Source organism: Macrobrachium nipponense, chromosome 36, assembly GCF_015104395.2.
Source record: "Macrobrachium nipponense isolate FS-2020 chromosome 36, ASM1510439v2, whole genome shotgun sequence".
Classification (NCBI taxonomy): Eukaryota; Metazoa; Arthropoda; class Malacostraca; order Decapoda; family Palaemonidae; genus Macrobrachium; species Macrobrachium nipponense.
Window position 1 is genome coordinate 58,581,523 of NC_087220.1, and position 19,179 is coordinate 58,600,701.

The following is a 19,179-nucleotide window of genomic DNA, read 5'->3' on the forward strand; positions in this document are numbered from 1 at the left end:
CGGCTCGCTGAAGTCTGGCAGGTCGAACAAGCTACTTCCTTCCTCCTCCTCTACTGCGACAGCGGCATTTTTACGTGCCATCTTAGGATCCAATGCCTCCCAAACAGGTGAACCCTGAGTTAGCCAGGCTAACTCCGGGTGTGTCTCTGCAGCAGCTCCTGTCGGAGAACCTCTGGTTCTCGCGGCAAGAGCACTGGGCTTAGAATCCACCGTTATGGCGGCTTTCCAGGCCGTCTCCTGGTTAGACCTGTGGTCCCTCACAGTGTCTAAAGTCGCAGCAAACTCGGGGGATACTTCCTCTTGAGGATGACGCTGCTTTCATTTTTTTCAGGGACTTTGTCAGTATGGGGGAAGGGCCATCTCCTTCCTCGCCATCAGACGGCAAACCCGGTGGGCCAACCTGGTACTTCGGCGTAGGGACGCAGTCCTTAACCCCGAGTATCCAGGGTGGCTGGGCGAGAGGCGGAGCTTGGACTAAGGAATGGACCTGTACGGAGTTCCTCCTCTCTCTTCCCAGGAAAGATGGTGGACCGCCTGCCAGTGGAAAGGCGGCGCACTGATGACAGTGACAGCTTGGTACACCAGCAGTTTCGAAGGCTTCTGGGCACCTCGAACTGCGGACCAAGCCTAAGAGTTTGGCTAGCGCTTCCTCGGCTGCTAAGACGGTTGCCCCGTCGAAGCCCCAAGGAAAGACTCTGGCTTCTACTTCTGCAAGAGGAGGTCGTCATCAGCCCTCCCCCCAGTCCTCCTTCTCACGAGGGGGGGCAGGGAAGAAGTTGAAGAAAGGTGGGAAACGCTAGGGACGGCATTCCCCCTCACCTGCTGCCGGAAGTTGGGGGGGTGCCTGGCCAGCCATTGGGCAACATGGCAGCGCTACGGTGCCGAGACCTGGATAGTAGGCGTCCTTCGGGAGGGATATCTACTACCCTTCGAATCTCTGGCCACCCCTCACCTCCAACCCGGTCCATCTGCAAACATACGTCCCGGGATCAACAAAGGACGTAGCTCTACGACAGGAGATCAAGACCATGCTGAACAAATGAGCTGTGGAGATCGTCACGGATCAATCACCGGGCTTCTACAGTCGCCTTTTCCTGGTGGAGAAGTCTACGGGGGGCTGGCTCCCGGTGATAGATCTCTCTCCCCTGAACCGATTCGTTCGCCAGACTCGGTTCACGATGGAGACGGCACGTTCCGTGCTCGACTCCATCAGGGAGAACGATTTCATGCTTTCAGTGGATTTGAAGGATGCGTATTTCCAGATACCCATCCATCAATCCTCCAGAAAGTAACTCCGCTTCATCCTCGACAGGACGGTGTACCAATTCAGGGCACTTTGCTTCGGTCTCTCAACCGCCCCACAGGTGTTCACGCGATTGTTCACTCGTGGTGGCTGCTCAACACGTGTAGCGAACCCAGACCCTCGCAGGCTGAACAGCATCGAGTCCTGGTGTGACTGTAAGAATGGATGAGTGAATGAGAGTGTGACTGGCTCCTCTTCCCATCTTTTTCTCCCCCTCTACCTGTGGGCAGAGGGACACGGTCGTCACCCTGCTGGATGAGGACGAGATGCAGGTGAGCTACTTGACAGAGCCCCATCCTATCCCTTTCACTAGGGATAGGAGTGAATATCCATCACTTCCCCCAACAAGGGGGGGAAGTGGATGCCAACAAGAGACAAACCCATAACTTTATGTTGCCTCTTGCAAACAGGAACTTGTTCTTGCTTGCTGGTACGAAGAGATACGCTTGCCCCTCTCTTATTACTTGGTCCAGAGGTCTGACCATTGACCCTGCGGTGCACACCCCGATCAATCGGACAGAGGCGTGGATCCCTCCCTCGCTCTTACGACCAGGGAGGCAATCCAAGGTTGGGCGAACACCAGTCTGTTCACAAAAGACTCAGATTCCTCCCACCAAGAAGTGAGTCTTCCTATTGTAAAAGGACCGAAAGGTTTGTATCCCGTGTCGGAACAAATGACAATTTGGCCAAAAGTGATTGTTTACCTCCCAGTCGCCCGGCGCGCGCACTGTCGGACAAGCAGTTAACTACCGAACTCCCTTGTTCGAAAGCTTACGACCATCCAGCTGCCGCTAGTTACCTTCCTATTGTAAAAGGACCTCAGGTTTGTATAGTTAGGAAAAATGCATTTGTGGACAAATTGTCATATGTGGCTGTTTTTGTTTCATGAACATATTTATTGAGTCATTTACTTCATGGGGAACTAATTATCATCACTTTTTTAAGTCTGCCTTTTGTTATAACTCCCATCAGTTCCAGATCTGTATCTATCATTGTTTCATGCTATCATTTCCTTTGTTGTCTTTTAGGTCTTCATCCTGGTACTTCCTAATATACTCGTTTTAGACCAAATATTCCTCATCCTTTCTTTTCAGTTGTCCAAACCATCTCAGTTTTTGAAATCTCAGCTTATTTTCCAGCCACAAGACACCATGTTGCTTCACCACTTCCTCATTCTTAGTACAATTTTCCCACCACAATTTTGCCACTAATCCCAACATTCTTTTAGGTGTTCTCTTCTTCTGTCTTCAAAACTTCAGAAATTTTTGAAGGGGAGCTCGACTATGTAGATTAAGGCTGATTATTAATGATGAGTTTGTATAAGAAAAATTACTTTATGGTAGTAGTTATGTATTTCTAGAATGTCAGAATTTTTTATTGTATGAATTTAATAAATGGCAATAGTAGAATTTTAAAGGCTTATTACTGACAAGTATTTATACTTTCACAGTCATATTTAGATATAATATTTGTAATAACATTGCTAAGATATAAAATCCTAATAATAGTTTTCCTTTTCCAGGTTCATGACTTAAGCTCAGTTCAAAGACTAACACGTACTACAAATTCTGAGTCTCCCAGTGTCCAAATTAGCAAAAGAAGATACCTCAGTGTTAATTTTGCATAAACTAAGTGTTTGTTATTGTTACTGCCTGCATTGTATTGTTGTTGTTATTGTTATTTGGTAGTTTAACCAGACCACTGAGTTAAAAAGTCATAATTGAGGAATTAGGGTTGTGTGAGTGGCTATTATATATGCATCAGGTTTGTATGTATAATTTTTTAATACAATTTAGAGGCAATGTCTCACCTGTTATGCACTTACCTTTCTCAAGGAAATGAGTCAAAGGTTTTGACTGAAAATCAAATGTAATGCTTGAGAAATTTTGCAGAATTATGGATTTTGTCATGAATTTAGGGTACAGTTCTCTGAATGACAAACTTTTTATGTAATCCATAGGAATATTTGTAAGAGGTGCAAATGCCAGGAGGGTTAATTTTTTCATTGTGGTGGCTTCAGTGGGAAAATGAACTTTGTTCCAGTACTTTATACAAACCATCGGTCCTTTTACAATAGGAAGGTAACTAGCGGCAGCTGGAATGGTCGTAAGCTTCGAACAAGGGAGTTCGGTAGTTAACTGCTTGTCCGACAGTGCGCGCGGAGCGCAACTGGGAGGTGAAGAATCACTTTTGCTTTCGGCTGTGTGTGTGTGGAGGACGTGTTCGTCGTCGCTCTCTGCCCGCTTCATTGTTGTATGCATTGCTTTTGTTGTGAATTTTTCAACTTGGTTTGTCAGTGGTTGAAAGTGAATTATAAGTATGTACTGTCTTTTTCATCTTTTTTTACATTGATTTTATGGATCATTGGACATGGAGCTATCCCCGCATCAACCGTAGAGTGTGCCCGGGGGTGGAGGGCGGCAAGTGTGGGGTCCTCCGCTCTTTTCCGAAGATTGATCCTCATTTGCGCTCGGTGCCGAGGGCGTGAATGCTCCTGCGGTTGGCACCTTCCCTTGGGGGGGGGGGGGGGGGGGGGGGTTCGAGGTCCTTCTCTTCGCCCAATCCGTCGAGCGTAGAGGAGGGAGGGCGCTCGTTACCCGACGCGTTGGCAATTTGTATTCGGGGTCTTCCGTTCGCTCGGGTGGGGCTCCCGCCCCCCCACCCGCACCCCCACCCCGCCCCGGCACGCAAAGGGGGGAACCCCTCTTAACTTCCGACTGTTGCTTCCTGAGGGCTCCTGCTGCGGGGGACGGACCTTGGCTAGGTGTGGATGACGCTGGGGACTCCAGGGCACCTCCCGAGCGTCCAGGGGCTGCTCCAGCATCTGGCGGGTGGCTGTGCCGGTCACCCATGGAGCAGTGACCACCACTACACAGTCTCAACTCCAGGGTACGCCGCCCCTCCTCACCTGGTTTACACCCCTCTCGTGATGTCTGTGACGCCAACGGCCGCCGTGCAGGGCCCGATTGCTGCCGTGCCATGGAGAGGCGTGCCTCCCCCTCCGGGTTCTTCGTGCTGCCAGCCCCGGTCTTCTGTTATCCGAAGAGCTCGCCCCTGGATCTGCCGCTGGTACCCAGGATGTTGCTGGCTGCTGCCCCGTCTCCTGGAGTACCTGCCCTGTCTGCCATACCTGCCGTACCTGCCGCTGTTCCTGCTGTTCCCGCACCTGCCGACGTCGTTCCAGCCCGCGGTGTTGCTGCCCCAGACGCTGGTCCTTCTGGACAGGTGCAGCCAGGCCCTGTTGCTTCGGCAACAGCAACCCCGGTTCCATCCTGGATTGAGGACTTGACTTCTGTCCTGAGGGAGCTGACAAAGAAGAAGAGGAGGAGGAGGAAGGTGTCGTCGTCATCTTCTTCATCGCCTGCTGCTGCCTCTTCCCCTTCGACTCCCAAGGCTTCAAGCCGAGGAAGAAGAAGGCTGCCTCCTTCCCCCCTAAGAAGGCTTCTTCGGGAACTTCTAAGGGCCCGTCTCACTCCGGTGGGATGGGGGGTCCTTCTGCTGGTCCTCCTGCTCCTTCGGGAGAGAGGCCCGTCTCTCCTTCCGCAAGGAAGAAGAAGTCGGGGACCAGAGGAGTACCGGCTAACACCGGTACTTCCTCGCCTGGTTTAGGGGCACTGCCGCTACACCAGGTTCCGGCTCAGCCTCTCGTTCGCGAAAGGTACCGAGTGTACGGGTGCCCGCGGGCGACCGTGCTGCCAAGGCCCAGACGTCCGAGTTCGCTCAGCGCCAGGACCAAGGCACAGAGTAGAGGGCTGGTGAGAGACGCTCAGGTGACTCTCGCTAGGCCATCGATCGCTCTCGCAGTGACCAGCTGGTTACCAGGGTTGCCGTGACGGTCCTAGACCGACCACGGGCGGAGGCTGGTAAGAGGTCCCCTCGATCGCAGGAACCAACTGGTTCCAGGGGTTCGACGCGCTGTGAGAACGGGCACTGGTTCCATCGCGACAGTGGTCTCTGCAGGTCCCCTGACCGCCGCTCCCATCGGGACCAGATGGATAGGGGGACCAGCAGCAGCTCCCCTGACGCACGGGACCGTGGCCGCTGTTCTCGGTCCAGCCGCTCGCCCCAGGGGAGTGGCACGACCAGGCCTGCAGCTCGATCGCCATCGCGGGTTGGCGATCGCCTGCAGCCCCCCAAGCACACCGGTTCTGCCGGTGAGCGAGGGAGGAGTGTCAGGTCTTCTTCTCCTGTTCCTCCAACTTCCTCGATTTCTATGGGAATCGGGAGGACCACCAACCGATTATCGTCTGATGAATTCGGTGGGGGTTTCGCCGAGCGCTTAGAATTCTTCGGAATTTCTAGCACTCTCAGAGTGTTCTGGTTTTTTATGATCTGCAAATACTTGGGCGAAACCACGGTCCAGAGTGGGCTAGACGAGAATCCCTGATAATTGTTACTACGATTATCGGGAATCTCGCCGAATGCTCAAATTCCTGGAATTTCTAGCACTTGGAAGAAGCACTGCTGCTGAAGGAAGAATATCTCACAGTAGGCGTCTAACCCTGGGATAGAGAAGAACGGACGGGGACATCCAGTTTGGCTTGAACTATCGTCTTCGGTATTCTGTTATCACCATTGAAGCTTTCCTTTGGGGAAGACTTCTCCTTCTTTCTCTTGATTAGAGAATGAAGGGTGTCAGCTTCCAATCCTTATTCTCATTCCTTTAATGGAAAAGAATTTAGGATGGAGGTCTTTGTATAGGAACCTACAAATATACTAGGTATATTGCCCTCGCGACATGATTCTGTTAATCAGTTGAATTGTCCAGGGTGTAGGCACATACCGTAGTTAACTCTACTGATTGTGACTGAGACGAATAGTATCGTAATTGAACTGCAACCTCCCAGGAGTTACCAGTTTCAATTTTGAGATACTTACGGTATTGTTACGACAACACCCCCTCAGCTTTTGTATTTACTGATATCCGTTTCGTTTAAATACAATTGCTTGAGCGTATTTTTTTACGCTCAATGGTTCTAGCCGAACGCATTCCTTCTTGGAATGGATTACCTGGCAACTCAGGATGACGAGTGAGCGAGAGCTAACTGTGTATTGAGCTGCCTGAAGCAGCCCAGTACCAGCTGGCTCTCCGAGATGAATGGTCGGTTTATGTCTCTCTCCTCTACAATGATTGACTACCGAACCGTATCTCTGCCCGACAATCACAGACTTAGGTCTCTGATTGACTGGGATTCTCGCATACATGAATGACCATCTCCACTGCATCACCTTGGACATTGCGAGAATTTTCAGACAGAGATATCTCAATAGACTCTATCATCTTTCTGTTTACCGCACGGTAACAGAAGGCTGTAGCCTAGTCTCCCGCTGCATCGCACCCCTGCAATAATGCGGAATGATTTCTTCAGACATCTGAGTTTGTCTTCTAAAAATATCTCGTATTTGTAGTTGTGCAATTGTTCATTGTTCACCCCGAATTACAGATGTATTACGGAAGACATCGCCTGTTCCCCCGCCCTGAAGAAGATGATCAGCCCATGAGAAGCAGTTCTTCAGGCAGTACATCCCTGTGTTTTCATTACTGAAAAGCGCCCCGCTTTCATTGCAACTACTTCTCACCGAACAGCAATGAAATAGCGGTTTAGAGTTTTCAGTCCTTTGTAAGCACAGGTTCAGAATCTTGAGAATTACTTCTCTCGATTCGGCTGTGAAGACGTAGGTGGCATTCACCTTCCACCTTCGTCTTCAACGGCACATTGTGTTGTTTCTCCTTAGCCGAGATTTAACTACTATGAGAATTCTGTCTTGACATGAGGGACCTCGGTCTCTAGAAGGCAATTGACTTTCGCCTGTTGGTCACATGCCTTGAGAGAATCATCACCTCGCTGTTCGGCATCGGTGGCAAACAAATAGACGATTTGTATGGTCTCTCGGCATACCCCTTTAAAGGCGAAGGTCACGTGACTTGCTCGGATGCTTGGACAGCTTGCCTCACACAACCAAACGCAGTCAGTCGGCAGCTGTCAAAGCGCCCAAGTCAGTTGCGAGCTACGCTGTGGACTTAGTTCGGTTGTTCCAGATCAATCATTACTTTGTCCTACTAGCTTGTCCCAGTACCCATACCATCGACACCCACCATGGAGTGTCGGTGTCCTATCCACTACGGAGACGGAGAGACTTCGCCGCAGGGGGATATGAGACCGCGAGAGGCTTCGCTGCAATGGGATTCAAGAATGTAAGACACTTCGCTGCAGACGGATAGACCAGTATGGGTACTGGACATCACCGAAGATTGTCGGGAAGAGGGATAGGTCATAGCGACTATTCCCTTCTTTTCCTCTGAGGGAACTGCATGGCTTTTCCTGCGAAGTCAAGCTCCAGGGGATGGGGATCTGTGACGCTCGATTTCGTACCGAATTTCGTAGCGAAGACTCAGAATCCTTCGGTCACTGCCGATCGGTTCGAGTCCTTCACAATCCCCTCCCTAATGGACTTCACCGCCTTCGATGCGAAGGAGATGCTGCTTTGTCCTGTGAGGGCGCGACGGCGCTATCTGAAGAAAACTTGACACCTCAGGTCTGAGTGTTGACACCTCTTCGTTAGCACCGGGATGACCAAGAAGTTACAGGAACACTTTCTTTCTGGCTGCGTGAGGTGATCAGGAGGGCGTACGAAGCTGATGGTAGCGACGACATCCGTACCCTTCGTCCGAGAGCCCACAAAGTCAGAGATATTGGTCCTTCCTTCGCGTTCCGCAAGAACTTCTCCGTGGCGCAGGTACTGAAGGCAGGGGTCTGGTCCAACCAGACCACATGCACCTCCATCTACCTTCAGGATATAGCCCACAGGTCCTTGGACACTTGTTCCTTAGGACCCATGGTGGCTGCTCAACACGTTGTGTAGCTTACCCAGCACCCGAGCGGACCGAACAGCATCACTTCCTGGTGTGACTGCATGAAGGGATAGGTGATTGAGAAGGTGACTAGCCTTCTCTTCCCCATCTTTTTCTCTCCCTCTACCTGTGGGCAGAGGGACGCGGTAGTCACTATGCTGGATCAGGAGGTGATGCAGGTAAGCTACTCGACCGAGCCCCATCCTATCCCTTTCATTGGGGATAGGAGCGATTATCCACCACTTCCCCCAACAATAGTGGGGAAGTGGAAGCCAACAAGAGACAACCCATGACTTCATATTACCTCTTGCAATAGGAACAAGTTCTTGCTTGCTAGTTTTAAGAGGTACGCTTGCCTCCCTCTTATTACTTGGGTCCAGAGGTCTGACCATTGATCCTGCGGTACATACCCCGATCAATTGGGCAGAGGCTAGGATACCTCCCTCGCTCTTACGACCAGGGAAGCAATCCAAGGTTGGGCGAACACCAGTCTGTTCTCAAAAGACTCAGATTCCTCCCACCAAGAAGTGAGTCTTCCTATTGTAAAAGGACCGATAGTTTGTATAACGTACCGGAACAAATAGCAATTTGTCGAAAATTGCATTTCTGGGCCTAACCTGTGTCGTCCCGTGAAATGGTTCCTATAACACTCATTTCTAAGGTATAAATATTGCTAAATATAATAGAGAAAAAAGCTATATGGTTATGCCAGAGTTCCTGGCTTGCTCACCCCTATTTAGGGTGTCGGTATGGAAACTAGGGCGTGTGACACCACTATCAGAGGTTCCCTGCCATTTAGTCTCTTCCTTTCTCAATATCCCTCGTCTACAGAGGAGCCGTTCCAGGCCATCTACCGCCCGCTACTGCTACAACTAGTGTCTGTTTATCATCCCTTCAATAGCACTGCTGAAGCGTACACATGTGTTTTTCACTGTGTTTTTTCGTAAGAATTCCTCATCCTTGAAGATGTCAGATCGTCAGGATACCGCTGCATCCAAGATGAGTTCTACAACTAATATGTGGTCATGTTTTAGGGTAGCGATGGTCTTGATATATATGTTTATTTTGGTAACGAACGGGAGCCGGCATGACGCCACTCCCAGTCAGCCATTCGGGCATCGCTACCTGCGTATATTTACGCTCATATCGGCACCTAATTGGTCCCCCATACTAATTGAAGTTGCCTTTTTTGGATAGATTAGCAGTTTTTCAGTTGGTAATATATATACAGTGATCTCCCCGTATTCGCGGGGGATGCGTACCAGACCCCCCCATGAATAGTTAGAACCCGCGAATGTTTGGAACCCCTACAAAAACGCTAAAAACAGCCTATTTTGTTCGTTAAAACTCAAGAAAAACCCACTTAAAATTTTCATGCTTGGTTTTTTTTATAGTTTTATCACAAAAAGTGCATTTTATGATGAAATTCATCCAAAAAACCAGGAATTTGTGGATATTTATCATAGAAAAATACCGCGAATGCGCGAATTTTCCGCGAATAATGCGGGGAAACGTTCCCGAGAGAAATCCGCGAATGTGTGAGTCCGCGAATCTGGAGAACGCGAATACGGGGGGTCCACTGTATATATGTATATTATTCCTGACGTTATACTTTATATCCGTACGCGGGGGATTCTAGCCTACGAACTGAGCCGCATGCTCTCGGAGGGTAGCCTAGGTATGGGATTCACTCCAAATTGCATCAGTTACGGACGTGCTATTGAAAGCCAAACTCAAGGATATAAACTGGGTCTGGCGATCCAGAGCAAACAGGAAATCTCGGGACAAAGTATCCCGGATTCCACCGATCCTACGGAAGAGACTCCGTCCCTGGACAGAAGTTAAGAGCCTGGCAAAATCAATTCCATTACAGTTTCCTCCCCCCAGCCCTGGTAGTTCACACGGATGCCTCCCTAAGTGGCTGGGGGGGATACTCCCAGTACAAAAAAGTACAAGGGACTTGGTAGGTAACATTCCGCCAGCTGCATATCAATGTACTAGAGGCCATGGCAGTGTTTCTGACCCTGAAGAAGCTCTCGCCAGCAAAGAAAATCCATATCAAATTAGTACTAGACAGTGCGGTAGTAGTCCACTGCATAAACAGAGGAGGCTCCAAGTCGAGCCATTTAAATCACGTAATGATAGCGATATTTTCCTTAGCGACAAGGAACCAATGGCACCTGTCAGCCACTCACCTAGCGGGAGTAAGGAATGTAGTAGCAGACGCATTGTCAAGGACAATTCCGCTGGAATCGGAAGGGTCCCTAGACGGAAAATCATTCAAATGGATCTGCCAACAAGTGCCAGGGCTTCAAGTAGATCTCTTTGCCACAGAATCAAACCACAAACTATCATGTTATGTGGCCCCCAATCTGGACCCTCTGGCTTATGCCACGGACGCTATGGCAATAGACTGGAACACCTGGAAGAAAATTTATCTATTCCCCCCGATAAACCTACTACTGAAAGTTCTGAACAAACTCAGATCTTTCAAAGGACAGGTTGCACTAGTGGCTCCCAACTGGCCCAAGAGCAATTGGTTCCAACTACTAGTGGAATTGGGACTCTGGCCCCGGCGGATCCCCAATCCCAGATTGACGCAGTTGGTACAAACGCGGACTGTGTCTGCTTCCTCAGGGATTCAGAAAGCCCTAACTTTATGGACTTTATGAAGTTTGCGGTGCAAAAAGATGCTAACATTGACCCTCAAAACATCCTGTTTCTCGAATCAGACAAACGAGAATCTACACTGCGTCAATACGATTCAGCAGTAAAGAAGCTAGCCACCTTTTTGAAAGAGACAAAGGTACAAACCATGACTATGAATCTGGCAATTACCTTTTTCAGAACCCTGTTCGTAAAAGGCCTAGCAGCTAGTACTATTACCACAACCAAATCTGCATTAAAGAAAATATTTCAATGCGGATTTAATATTGATTTGACAGATTCGTATTTTTCTTCTATCCCAGAGCTTGTGCTAGACTTAGACCAGTAGATAGAACCTCAAACGGTTTCCTGGTTTTTAAACGATGTACTTAAGCTAGCTTCAGACACTGTTAATGAATCATGTTCTTATATAACCCTTCTCAGGAGAACGTTGTTTTTAGTAAGTCTGGCATCAGGAGCCAGAATATCTGAACTGTTGGCCCTTTCCAGAGAACCAGATCACATAGAATTCCTCTCATCTGGAGAAGATTTGATTTTGCCAGATCGTCAATTTTTGGCTATAAATGAGGATCCACAAAATAGGTGGTCCCCATGGAAGATTGTCCCACTTCCGCAGGACTTATCTCTATGTCCAGTTAACACTCTTAAGAGCCTTTCTAAACAGAACTGCCAAGAAATCCTCAGGCCCTTTATTCATTAGGGAGAACGGTGGAATCATCGCCCTAAAAGGAATCAGACAACAAATTCTCTATTTTATTAAACAGGTCAATCTGGAATCAATTCCGCATGTACATGATATTAGAGCAGTAGCTACCTCAGTTAATTACTTTCAGCATATGAACTTTGACGATCTCAAAAAGTATACAGGTTGGAAGTCGCCGACAGTATTTAAACGCCACTGCTTAAAATCCTTAAGAGGCCCTTAAATTCCCGGCAGTGGCAGCAGGGAACAGTTTCCCCTGGCACTGCCTAGCATAGTTAATAACTAGTCTTAATAGCCTATATCTCTCTATTTAGTTCTTTCTCTCCTACCTGCTTCGCTAACATTCTTGACCTTTGCTTTGGTTGTTTACTGGGTTGCACAAATTGACCTTGATTTCACCTGGCTGCACTTATAATCACTCTTGCGTGTACATACGAATGTCTAATTGTATATGTGTGTATATAAATTTCCTGTATCAGTGTGTGGATTTCATCTAATCCTTTCAGATTTGGGTGGTAGAACCCTATTTATTTAGATAAGGTCTGTAGATTCAAGGATTTTATTAAAAATCTCTGTAGAATTAAGGGGGCCGGCCGGCTAATGCCATTTTTTAAGGACAGGACTTTGATATTCAACTACTTAATAAGGTGACTTGGGACATCTCCAAACCACATATGATTTTCGCCTCTGACCTTTGGTTTTGTGACGCCAGGGTGATTTATCCCGAAAATAACCATTTTTATACATTCAACTTACCTGTCAGATATATACTTAGCTATAGACTCCGTTGTCCCCGACAGAAATACGAATTTCGCGGCACACGCTGCAGGTAGGTCAGGTGATCTACCGCCCTGCCGCTGGGTGGCAGGAATAGGAACCATTACCGTTCTAGAACCAGATTTTCTCTGTCACGGTAGTGTCAACATACATTGTTGCTACCTCCTGACTTGATTTTCGTTTTTCATCGCCATCGATCTTCTGGGCTGTCTTTTGCAGGGAAGTACTGGGTCTTTGGTTTGGCATACGCTTTTATTAACTTCTTAGTGAATTTCGCTTCGAAATTTCGAAGAATGTATTACGTGAAACTACCAAATTTTTCGGTAGACACTTACATAGTTTGCAAGAAAGGGAATTATTAATATTTATTCATTAATACGTGTAATAAGTGAGGAAATATAAAACTCTAATTTCCTACTTTAGGAAGTCGGAAAAGCATATAACTAGATACGCTTCCTTTAGAAGCTTTAATAGCTTTTGTGCTAACGATCAGTTAGAGTTTTAGCAGTACTAGTAGTTGTTGCATCCTCATCACCTTCTTACTCCACGGAAACTACAAATTCATATTTGCAAATTTGAAGATGATTGGATGTAGCTCAAAATGCAAGCTCTTAAAAGGTAAGAAGTGAATATAGTGTTCCCCATTGCAGTGGAGGGTGCGTCTGATCGGCTCTGTCTCGCTCCCAGGCCTAGACCTCTTCCAAGCTCCCAAGCCCAGAGGAGAAGGAATGTCGAAAGCCGTACGAAGGTTTCAGAGAATCCCCACCGGTCAGGCGTCCCCTCGGCAGGTTCTGTAGAACGTCCCAGACTGCCAAGGATAGCCATTGGAAAGGTATCCTAAAACTGTGTGTTTTTTCCTTTATTACCTAAACCTCCTTCCCCTCGGCGGATAAGGAAGAGGGATATTCAGCGATGAAGATTCTTATGAAGATACAAGAACAAGTCTCGTCATTGGTATTGAAATATGAGAAAGGACGGTTTTCCCTCCAATCAAAGATCCTGTTCAGAGATGGAAAACGGACCGATGCGGACAGCTCCATCCAAGGCGCCTGACAGGCGCGGGGCTCCTTGCGGGCGCAAGGCGCCTGCCAGGCGCCAGGCGCCAGCCAGGATTGAGGATCCATCCAGGCGCAAGGCGCCTGCCAGGATTGAGGATCCATCCAGGCTAGGCGCCTGCCAGGCACCAGTCAGGATTGAGGATCCATCCAGGCGAGAGGCGCCTGCCAGGCGCCAGCCAGGATTCAGGATCCAACCAGGCGCAAGGCCCCTGCCAGGCGCAAGAAGCCAGCTGCAAATTAGCCACCAGCCAGGCGCCAGGATCTCCAGCCTCATCAGATATGGAGATAGAAATTGACCAGGAAGCTCCTCTTTGCAGACTTTTCACAGGATCAGCTTTCTACTGACAGGGACTTAAGATGGTGCTCTCCTCTGGTTGCTCATTCTTCTCCCAACTTGACTGGACAGGAAATGGAAGATATATCGGAATTGGAAACCAATAAGGGGGAAGGTCTCTCAGTTTGTAAGACCTTAGCAACCCTTTTATTGATAGAATTCATTCATTACTAGTAAGAGGATATTAAAATCATCCTCCTTCTAAAATAATGCATCCAACCATTTCCAGGAAGAGTGGCAATCGTTTTGAAATGGACAAGATTCGTACAAGCTCTCATTCATTGATTAGAGGCTCTTCCAGATAATAAGGCGTACAATACGGCCTTATCTCCAAGAGAATAAAAACTTGAGAGATTCCCTTCGATTCTCGGTTTTTCATTTGTGATCTCCTTTGGCTAATATTAATTCGTTTGTATTGACTAAAAGAACAAAGAGAGTATAATGTCCATTCTCTCTCTGCATCGGAGAGGAAAGAATGTAGTAAGAAAATTTGATGTATACGACTACTGTATGGCAAGTCATATACGCATACTGTAGTTACCTTTGTGGTTCGCAATGGAATTATCTGTATCCTTACAGGAATTTCCTAGTAAGGACTACGCTTAAAGGGTTTGTTACGACAACACCTACTCAGCTTCGGTACTTAACGAAGGTTGTTTTGCTTAAATATGCATTATTGAGAGCTTCCTTAGGCTCGAGAATAATTTTATCATACTCCTTCATTGAGTGGAGTAACTGGCAACTCAGGAAGAATGCAGCGAGGCAGCTAACGGGACGGCTGTCATTGTAAGCCAACACAGTACCATCTAGTTCTCGGTCATGAGCGGTTTGTTACATCTCTCTCTCCTACGGGATCGAATGATTAACCGTATATCCCCCCTACAATCATGGACTTAGCCTCGAATTGGGGGGGATTTGTAGGCAGACATGAATAAAATTGTCTTCGTTTTGCTAAGAAGTTTTCAATAAAAAGATCCCATGTAACCTTTCGATACTGTTTACCGCAAGGTAACAGGATTATAGGAAAGAAATAGCAATATGATTCTAACGCAGCAGAGCAATATATTATATGATGCTCTCATGTTTACGAAAGCATAGTCTTATTAGAGAACATTCTCAGTGAGAATATGGAGGAATTTGTTGGGAAACCATTTTTCTTCGTGGTAGAATTTTGTTCCCCTGAATGGGCTATATTAAGCCTGTCAAGTTCTTCCTACCAAGAAACGGAAATAATATTTGAGAGGTTGCCGGATACCAGGACAGAGGTACAGATGTCCTAACGCATATTCTAAAGAATCACACCAGAGGCAGAAGCAAAATAATGGACTTGATAATTTCTTGATATAGCGAGTTATTAATCGAAGGGTTCAATAGCCTCTCTGACAGCAGGTTCGGTAACGGCACGGTTCGTTCCTGATTTCGTTCCCCGTCTAACTTGAAGGGGGTTCGATCCCAAGGAGGGACGGAATGATTTAAATCAATTAGACCATTTCCACAGCTCTCTCATATTTCAAGAAGCATTGAGAATCTTTTTTTTTCGCCCCTGTTCGCGTTAACAAGAGAGAACCTGTTTGGAACACGGACACGGAACGTAACGATCCTTAAGAGGTTAGCTGCACGATGTTGCACGTCCGTGAGAATCTTCTCGGTCGACGATAATAACTATTAACGTCTGTATAAGCTGAGTTGGAAAGAGAGTTGTGGAAACCTGCGATACGTCTTCTTCATAGATCTTTTCGCAAAGTTGAAGACGTCTGTACAAGCTGAGTTGGAAAGAGAGTTGTGGAAACCTGCGATACGTCTTCTTCATAGATCTTTTCGCAAAGTTGAAGACGAAGAGACTTCCTCTAGACAGCTTCCTTATCCTCGAACCAAGAGAGGTAGCAATATACGCCATCCTTTACTTTGAAAGGGAAATAAACATTAGTAATTTTTTCTCCAATATATAAATTCTTAATGGACGCATTAAGATATTTACTGGCGTCAGAGGAAGAGAGGAGGATGCTTTTTGCCCCATTTTTACCTTCGGGAAGCTGGATTCACAGAGGTCACATCCTTCTTACAGCACTGTTATAAAGGCTTTCACAAGAGAGGCGGTCTACTCTATCAGCCTCACTTAGAAAGGGACCTAAAAAACCTCTACACTCTGAGTCTGTCTGCGTGGCAGACTGCGGGAGAAGTGATAGGGATGAGAGGATTTTGCAAGGTGAATGACAAGTGTCATAGAAAAGACATAGAAGTGCTGCAGATCGTGCTGGATTGAATGAGGAAACTGTCCTCTTCCGATACCTCTGTGACCCACATAGCGGTTTTTATTCCTTTCATAGCAGTTTTTATTCCTTTTATGAGAGGAGAATCACCTTTGTAATTATATCTGTTATCACAGATTACAGTAGCAGGCTATACTCTGTCTTTACAAAGGAACTGGAAGATAACAGAGGACTAAGTTCCTCGGGATCTTGCACGATACCTCGAGACAACCAACTGTAGGATATCATGTACTTCGAGTTGGGATCTATTCGTGGCCCGCAGAGTCCTTGTTCCAACAAGTTGGAACCTCTCCTCATCAAGCTTCTTTTAGAAATTTTTATGAGGGAATTCATTTTTTCTCTTGACCTTACCAACTACCAAGAGTACAAGTGAGTTTTTGTGTTTTGGAATCTCGCATCAGATTCAATGCAGACTCGGCGATTGGTTTTTGCCGGCATACTATGTCTGGCAAAGAACTAAAACCCTTCTAATCCTGGCTCAGAGCTTTGAAGTCAAGGGGCTTTCCCAATTGATAAGGGAAGAAATAGAAGGGTCTATTTGCCCAGGCAGAGTACGTAAGTTTTATCTTCAGCAGAAGAAATGGCTTAACTTTGCCTACAGAGTCGTTGGGATGCGATGAGGGCTCGTAACGCTTCCCAGAAAGTACTCAGAGTTACACGATAAGAGCTAAGAAAGCCTGGGTTCGCCCACTTTCGGCTCGGAGTCTCCTTCGACTTCCAGGCTCCTTCCCCTCCTTCGGACAAGGAGAGGGAAATTTCTGCAACGAGAAACCTCCTCAACAGGTAGGAATAGATCTCGTTTGCAACATAAGTACTCACGAAGGATCCTCCTTGAAGGAAGTCTCTTCTCTCTTGTCCTGTTGTGATATCCTATCTTCTACTGGATGTAACTGGCTACAAACGCCTCCCCTCGTCAGAGGCTCAAGGTGGAAGAGTTCCTTCCACCCTTCTCCTGTCTCCTGATAAACTATTGTGGTTTGTTTAGGATCCTCGGGCAACGTAGCGCCAGCTAGCCGCCAAATGCCAAACAGGTGAGAAACGCCAGAGGCAGACAGCTCGAATAAACGCTTTTTTTGTCTGAGGCGGAGAAGGAGCGGGCCTCTTATCTGGCGCAAATGCGCCAGAGGCAAACAGATCGGACAGATGAGAGTGTCCGGTGTGGATATCGCCAGCCAACCTCGAGACTCCAGCCAAGCTAGAAGCTCCAGCTAAGGGGGAGGACCTAGCCGGGCGCCAGGTGTCAGAAGCACCAGCCAGGCGCCAGAAACGCCAGCCAAGAGTAATGCGCCAGCCAGGCGCGAGGCGCTACCCAGGCGCTAGGCGCCAATCAGGCGCAAGGCGCCAGCCAGGCGCAAGAAGCCAGCCAGGCGCGAGGCGCCAAATCAGGCGCAAAGCGCCAAAGCGCCAGCCAAGCGCTAGGTGCCAGCCAGGCGCGAGGCGCCAGCCAGGCACGAGGCACCAGCCAGGCGAGAGGCTCCAGCGAGGCGCTAGGCGCCAACCAGGCGCGAGGCGCCAATCAGGTGGAGAGAGGCCAGCCAGGCGCGAGGAGCCAGCCAGGCGCGAGGAGCCAGCCAGGCGCGAGGAGCCAGCCAGGCACGAGGCGCCGGCCAGGCGCGAGGCGCCAGCCAGGAGCGAGACGCCTTCCAGGCGCGAAGCGCCAGCCAGGCTTCATCCAGATGAGATCTGTATCAAAGAACGCCCGGTCTTCTTTGAGACAGTGTGATCTCCATAGCACTTGATAAGTGCCTTGATGATTCCTTCAAACAGCTGAGAATTAAAAACGCAGGAAGTGCGAGCTTTTGCAAATTCTTGTTCTTTCCATAACAATATGTCATAAAGGACATATTATAGCTGTCACATAGGGGAGATGCAACTCTGTATTGACTTCCCATTACCAGAAGGATGTCAAGATAACTCACGAGAGATCCTTCTCTCTTGGTTGATACGTTGCTGGGATAGGGAGCCGATACTGATCCTTAACTAGCGAGTTAAATTTTATTTAACGTCGTGTTTTTCTTTGGGTTGTTTGAAAGGAGTTTGGGGATAACTCTTTTCAAATTAAGCACTAACCCTCATGTTAGGATCAGGTGATCGGGATCGGTGTTGTGCTCCTTAATTATGCCACTAGGCATAGGTGTATTGTCATGTAAGTGGATAAGACCCCATTGACAAAGGCCATCAGGCTCTGTTGAGTAAGTGGATAAGACCCCATCGACAGACCCACAAGATCTCTTAGCCATAGGTCACATCCTCGCTGAGGCTCTTGGGGCGAAGCAGATTCCTAGGCATTAGCCATGGAATCTTCCGCCTAAACAAGTAGGAACCAAGGTTTTATTTATTTATTACCTACAACGTATGTTGTTTACCTGTCTATTCAGTAAATAGCTGTCTCTTACCCTCCTCCAATGGTGTGAATCAGCTAAGTATATATCTGACAGGTAAGTTGAATGTATAAAAATGATATTGTTATGATACAATAAAGTTTTATACATACTTACCTGGCAGATATATACTTAGCTATAGACTCCGTCATCCCCGACAGAAATTCGAATTTCGCGGCACACACTGCAGGTAGGTCAGGTGATCTACCGCCCTGCCGCTGGGTGGCAGGAATAGGAACCATTACCGTTCTAGAACCAGATTTTCTCTTCCACCTGTCTCCTGAGGGGAGGTTGGGTGGGCAATTAATTGTATATATCTGCCAGGTAAGTATGTATAAAACTTTATTGTATCATAACAATATCATTTTTCAAATTCTATCTCCTCCCTTGATATTTAATATTAAGACCTAGGATTACTACCATATATAGACCTGATGTAGACCTCCAATCGAATGAGGATTTTTTTTCTAAAAGTAATTTTTTTGCTAGATATGAATTTTTCAATATGGTAAAAAAATAAACCCTATAAATCAGGAGAAAAACATTTATAAAAAAAAATACGAAAAAAAAAATTGGAAAAAAGGGCTCCATTTGATTGTTCTATGTCTTTCTGAGTTATATACCAAATTCCAATGTTATAGCTTTAAAACTAAGTGAGAAGATAGATTTTGAAGGTCAATAAGTATAGTTTTGAGATACGGGCGTTCAAAGTTTTCCTTCGTATTTCTATAAAGACAATGTTAATAAATAATGATTATTATGAATGTATATTTCTTTTTTGTGTATTAGTAAACCAAAACTATTTTATTTATCATAATTTAATCATAAATGAT

General features: G+C 47.2%; 1 long non-coding RNA gene across 1 annotated transcript in view; it reads left to right on the plus strand.

The window, feature by feature from the left end:
* Window positions 1–1,143: 1,143 nt before the first annotated feature.
* Window positions 1,144–19,179, plus strand: part of LOC135203731 (uncharacterized) — a 40,795-nt gene continuing 22,759 nt past the window's right edge. The window contains exon 1 of the long non-coding RNA XR_010312004.1: window positions 1,144–3,067. This is a non-coding gene — a long non-coding RNA (uncharacterized LOC135203731). The remainder of the gene's footprint in view (window positions 3,068–19,179) is intronic.